Raw genomic sequence first — 6,000 nt, 5'->3', positions numbered from 1 at the left:
TGTAAGATCTTGGCAAAACCTGTCAGCCTACAGGCACAGAGACCTGTATATAGAGATTAATCAATCTGGATTCAAAGAGGGAATTCATCATTTAATAGGAGGGAAGATGGGAGATCTGAGTGTATAGCATTTAGCAAGATAACTATCTGATGCAAGTGAAAAAAAAAGGCAAACACAGTCATGGTCTGCACTGGAGGTAGGGGAAGATGTAAACCACTGCACCMGGCCCACAGGAGATCCCATCTATACAGCTCTGGCTGCATACGTCCAAGAAAAACTTAGCCTTGAAGAGGTACAAAGGAGAATACGAAGGATGATCATAGGCATAGTTAACCTACAGTATGACTAGGCTAGAAGGAGGTGGTTTAAGCCTGATAAAGTGAAAGCTGAGAGAAAAACTTCCCCCCCACAAGAGTTTCCCCCCCACACACTGAATTGGTGAAGTACAATTCTTGCRACAACCCACATGGTCCTAACCTGACCATGAATAGAGGAGAACAGCATAACCAACACAGTGGGAGAAGCAGAGGCAAAAAGTCATTTCTTCTGATATGTGGTCAGATCTGTCACACCACACAGCAACTTGAGGGGGCTGCACCTTCCAGGCCTACCAGTTAAGCTTAACCCTCTTTCCCCAAAGCACTTTTGTTCTAGAATCATTTCACATTTCTAGGTGGATGTTTCAGTCCTGATGGCTCCTTATGGGAGGGCAGAGCTGCAGGTCGCAGTGAAAAAAAAAAATCACTGGAGCTCTACTCCAAAAACCTCCCTGTTGAGACAGGTTATACTGCCATGAGAATTACTTTGCTAGTATGTTGTCCCTTTTTTTTGCTACACATGATGCAGCCTTGCTCAAACAGCTCTGATGCAAACACCGGTGCAAGCTGACACAGAAGCAAGACGGCACTGTCATAGGCCACCCTTCTGCTGGAGATGCTTTTCAGCTTAAGGATAAGCACACTGGAGAATGGAACCAATGAAGATGCCAATAGGCCTCACTGCTGTTTTCAACCACAGAACCTTTAGCAATCATGGGACGTAGTTGCAGGTACTTGGAGCAATACTGAGTAGTAGTAAAAAATAGCCTAAGTAAACTTTCATTTATGACATATCATTCTAACAAAGATTAGAATGTCACATGTATCAAAATGAGGCTTCATCTTTCCACATATAGTTGTGTGCAAARGCTATTCTAAACAGAGCAAAAGCGACTACCGCCTATCCACATCTAATGTGACGCATTGATAGACTCTGATCCTTCTGTACAATTAAAATTATGTCAGATAGGCAGAATCTCAGAGCAGTCCTGCAGAGCTCAAAGAAAAGAGTTATCCAGCAAGTGGCCATTAGAGTAAAGAGACTTCYGTAGATTTATAACCTCCTTTGACACCATCCCTTAGTCAAAAAATCAGTCTCAGCAGCATGGTCCAGACAAAGCTCTCCACGAATCCCTCCCACCCAAACCAATACAGATCCATCCTCACCAGCCCATAATTTACCTTAATTCAACTATCAGCTATTTCTTTCCTGTGGACAGAGCATCATTTCAAGAGACTTACAGGAAGTCAGAAAATAAGATGTCAATTTATTGCTTACTTAAGTAAAGAGATTTGATAGAAAGTAGCCAGTCAACTGCTTCCTGGGCAGACAGGACTCCCAGCCTGGCTTTTTGGAGGTGACTTGCTCAGGGATTASCCCCAAGGTCAATGGTCATGTCTCACAGCCTCTACAGAGATCGCTCCTTTTTTTGGATCCTAGTAAAAGGCTTCTTCCAGAGATGTAAATATTCCAAAAAAATTCCAGTAAATACTAAAAACTGAACAAAATTAAAAAAAATAGAAAAAAAGCATTYCCACTAAACAGGTTTTTTTTAAGGGCCATAGCACTCCTGCAATACACCAGATTTTCTCCATTAAGCCTGAACACCGTAAGTTTATCACATGGCCATTATAAAGAGAAAACGCTACTAAAACAGMTAATTTATGGTGGTTCCAACCAGCACCTTGTCCAACAGCAATAAACAAACATAGCCTGGTTGGCTTGTTTTATTTCTGTTTGCTCGCTTTGTTTTTTCTTAAATCATCATCCGAGCAGCACACACGCCCTTGCCCTCTTCCCTGGGGAAGGACAGTGCCGCATGGTGTGCGAGGCGSCTTCTGCAGAAACTGTTCCACTTCTCAGGCAGCTCTGCCCACGCTCTCCACGCGCGAGGCCCAGAGGTGCCGCAGCAACCCGCGCTCCTCCTCGCAGGGGGAGGAGGAAGCACCGCACGCTACGAAGCACAACAAGCCTTCCCCAGCAGGTCCAAAGCAGGGTTCAAAGCTGTTCTGCCTCGTGTTCATACCACCTGCATTTCTAGTTTCTCTTTCCTGGGCCATTCCATCTTACCMGTGTTTTAGCCACTTGTGACTAATATCATCCAATTCAATCCCGGTATTACAGTAGCAACGGTAAAAAATTAAAGAGGAAATGCTTTGAAGACGTTACACAGCTCAATAGTGATCGTTTAGCAAGCTCTGCTGGAAGTTTTCTGCAGAGAAAATATACAAGTCACACCAATGACATTTACATGTGTATGTATATGCTACATAAGTAGCATGGGGTACATAAAGCCCAGCAATTTTTAGAGGTTTTCATGACCATTGTGCTCTCTGAACAGAAACAAGCTAGATATTCAGAGCAGTTATTCTCAGGGACAGCACAGTTTTGAAGGCATAACCACTTATTTAACCAGTTAATTTTCAGCACCAAAAAAACCCCAGAAAAACAAAAACAAAAAAACAAACAAAAAAAAACCCTTGCCTTCATGATGAGGGCACCAAAGCAGGGTTTGGCACATCTGGACAATGTTTCCATCCATGCCAGAATCTCCCTATCTGATTCGAGCCATGTAACTTGATTTCTCTCTGCCATAGTTCCTCCCCTATGGAAATGGTGCTAACATCCAGAACAACACGAGAACACACGTACCACATCCAGTATGCTAGCTCGGATATGATAGCCAGCCAAAAAATCCTGCAAGTGAGGGTTTTGTTAGAATTTGTTTGGCAAGTGAATGTTTAATCACTATATATTATTGMAGGGAGACAACTGAAGCAGCATCAACATTTTTAAGATCTGACAAAACAGCCCAACAGCCAGCTGGACGCATTGAGATTCAGAGCCGACGGCTGCCCACTCTGAGCGAGTRCTTTCTTCAGCTGTTCCAACACAAGTCAAGAGATCAGAACCCTCCCTCCAAGCTTCTAAAACAGGGTTAGMTTCAGGGCTACTTTATACAAGGCATTTCTCCACTGGAAAAATTTAGACATTGACTGCAATTCACTAATTTTCCACCTATGTTGTTCCATCCAGTCTAGTTTTCCACAGAGGGAAAGAAGTCATAGGGTTAACTTTTATATAAAATAAATAGATATCTAGAAAACAAGATTGACTAAACCATGTTTTTATTTAATCTAAATACCATAGAAATGTCCTACACACACACAAAAATATCCATAATTGCTCTTACATATACATTCAACATTCACTTACCTGCACCATTGGTATTGCCATTGAAGCCAAGGCCTTAGAAAGCTAGGGATGCTCTGAGTTAGGACTTCATCCAGAACTGGAAATGGCAAGGACCAAAATGCTTACGTTCTTCATATCCTCCACTAACACATCCTGCTACGTGCTCCAGGCCCAACGCGCTGCAGCCTCCACTTCTTYTGTAAATGTGTAAACGCTCTCTGCTTCCTGGCTTTCTTCACAGCTAGTCAGTGCAAGCTCAGTGCTTGTGCTGCGCGTGCACATAGCACAGAAACAAGATCACACTTCTTGCTGCCCCTTCTACGTTCTCAAGTGGGGATCCGACCACAGAGGAAGGAGGGCTACGAGCACGAGACACGACAAGACTGTTGCAAACTGCGCTAAGGAGAACCCTCAGCCAGCTGAAAGTCTAAATCACCTGGCAAGGAAGGACCCTCTGCAGCGAGACATACTGACAGACAGTGTTTGGAGGTAAGGCCTCGCTGCTACCGCAGTCCCGCATACAGCTTTCGCAGAAGGGGAAAAAAGAAAAGTCTGACTGAGGAGCAGGAATTTGTTGCAGCGCACACGACTGCAGGGATAAGCAAGGCAAATTTCCCAGGTTTAGCATTCCATGCGCACATGAAACATCTACACAGAGTAGATGCCAGAAAGCACAGTTTTGCTCAAAATCAGCTGTTCCTCAGTTTTTCCRTCAAAAAGCAAAAGTGAAGCACGGGAAATCCACTCTGGTCCTAAAATGGGACTCTGCTCATAGCCTAACCATCTGGAGGCAAAGTTCACCTAAGAGGTGCTACGCGAAAGGTCATTCAGGTTAGCATTTTATTCAAATTAGCATTCTAATTAGCAAAGAGGTTTTTAGCAGCACTCTTCAGTCCTGAGTGCAGACACTCAGCTAGCACCCAGTATAACAAAAGAGCACCTCCTTTGAGGTATTTCTTCAGGCAGCAGAAGCATATTAATTCCCCCAGATTCCAACACAAGCTATAATTGTATACTCTAAAGTAATTGCCACTCGAGACACTGACTGGGCATACATACAGAGCAAGTACAGAATGGGCATCTTCTCCCTTTTAATAGTTTCATCTTGACTTTCAGATTTCCTAAATACTGCAGGGGCTTGGTGTCATTAATCATAACACAGCTTACTTTTCATTAGCTCTATTTTCTGAATGAGGCTTTTTTCCTATCCCACCATCCACTGTAATGGCTAGTTAACCTCTAGACATTTTAGATAACAGAGGAAAAAATGCTACGATAAAAAGGGTTGAAATGTTCTGCAATTCTGCCKGGAGCGATGCTGGGATAAGCCTTGCACCTATCAGTAGAAGAATGGTTTAATYTGTAAGCTGGAACAATAGATGACCGCTCCTCTTAGTCTTGCTGCTGTCCTCATCCCCAGGGAGTCTCTGATAAAAATGCTGATGAGAAACCTTTTTTTTTTTTTTCCCCATTTTCTTTCTGAATACAGGCACACTCACCATCATCGAGACACCTGCAACAGCACAGCTGCTTAGTGTTTAAGCTTTCAAAAGTAACTCTTGTAACAGAAATGCACCCAAAGGCACCTCTTCCTTCCTCACGTCTCTGCAAGAGTTTACACCAGACTGCAGTGGTTGTCTCCAATTACCCAGACAACAATTTTATTAAACACATTAAGAGTACATTAAAAACTGCATGATGTTTCATAATCTTTAAAGTTGAACTGTAGTTGCCAAAAAGAAGAGCCTATCCGGCAAAGCACTAGCTTCTTATTTCTATTGCCTTATATTTGTTTCCACCAGCTACATTAGCAACATTTTGCCATTCATTTTGGTTCTCCCACAGACTTGTATAAATTAATCAGTCTCCTGTAATTAAGCCAGCATAAAGTGATGGCACTTCTTCCTAACCACRTAAGGTTAACCACATGAGGTATGGGGGCGGGGGAGGGGGTGTCAGCAACCATAAACAAATTAGCTGAGAAGACTGCTTATTGCTTGAGGGAAACAGTTAAAATATGGTAACTGTTGAAATTACATGATCTTAAGTAAGTCTTGATTTAGCAGCTGGAGCAGAAAAATCCTTTTGTTACTGGGTTTCTCATAAATCACCTCCATCAAGGGTATCTCTTAACAGGGGGCACTGAAGATACTCTGCTTGGGGAATGCATACAGAGAGCCCTACTCTGCCCCTGCTCCACAGCATCATTCCACTTTGTTTTTATGATATTCTACAGCTAGAACCCAATCCTGTTTATAGGGCAGCTGGAGGGTATGGGGAGCAAAAGGAGGTACAACCCAAGATCAGCCAACACCTTACTTACCAGTTCTTAAAGACTGGCTACAATCAGTGACAGCTATTTAATTAGTGCCTTCCCAAACTGGGCTGAAGAATTTGGGGCAAATCAGGTGCTGTTCATATTATTTGGGAGGTGCAGATGAGTCCTTAATCTCTGCAAGCTACTTAAGGCATTGCCTCACTCTAGCT

The sequence above is a fragment of the Rhea americana genome, unplaced genomic scaffold, assembly GCF_003343005.1.
Source record: "Rhea americana isolate MKP2758 unplaced genomic scaffold, rheAme1 scaffold_84, whole genome shotgun sequence".
Taxonomy (NCBI): domain Eukaryota; kingdom Metazoa; phylum Chordata; class Aves; order Rheiformes; family Rheidae; genus Rhea; species Rhea americana.
Note: the sequence above shows the minus strand (reverse complement) of the source record.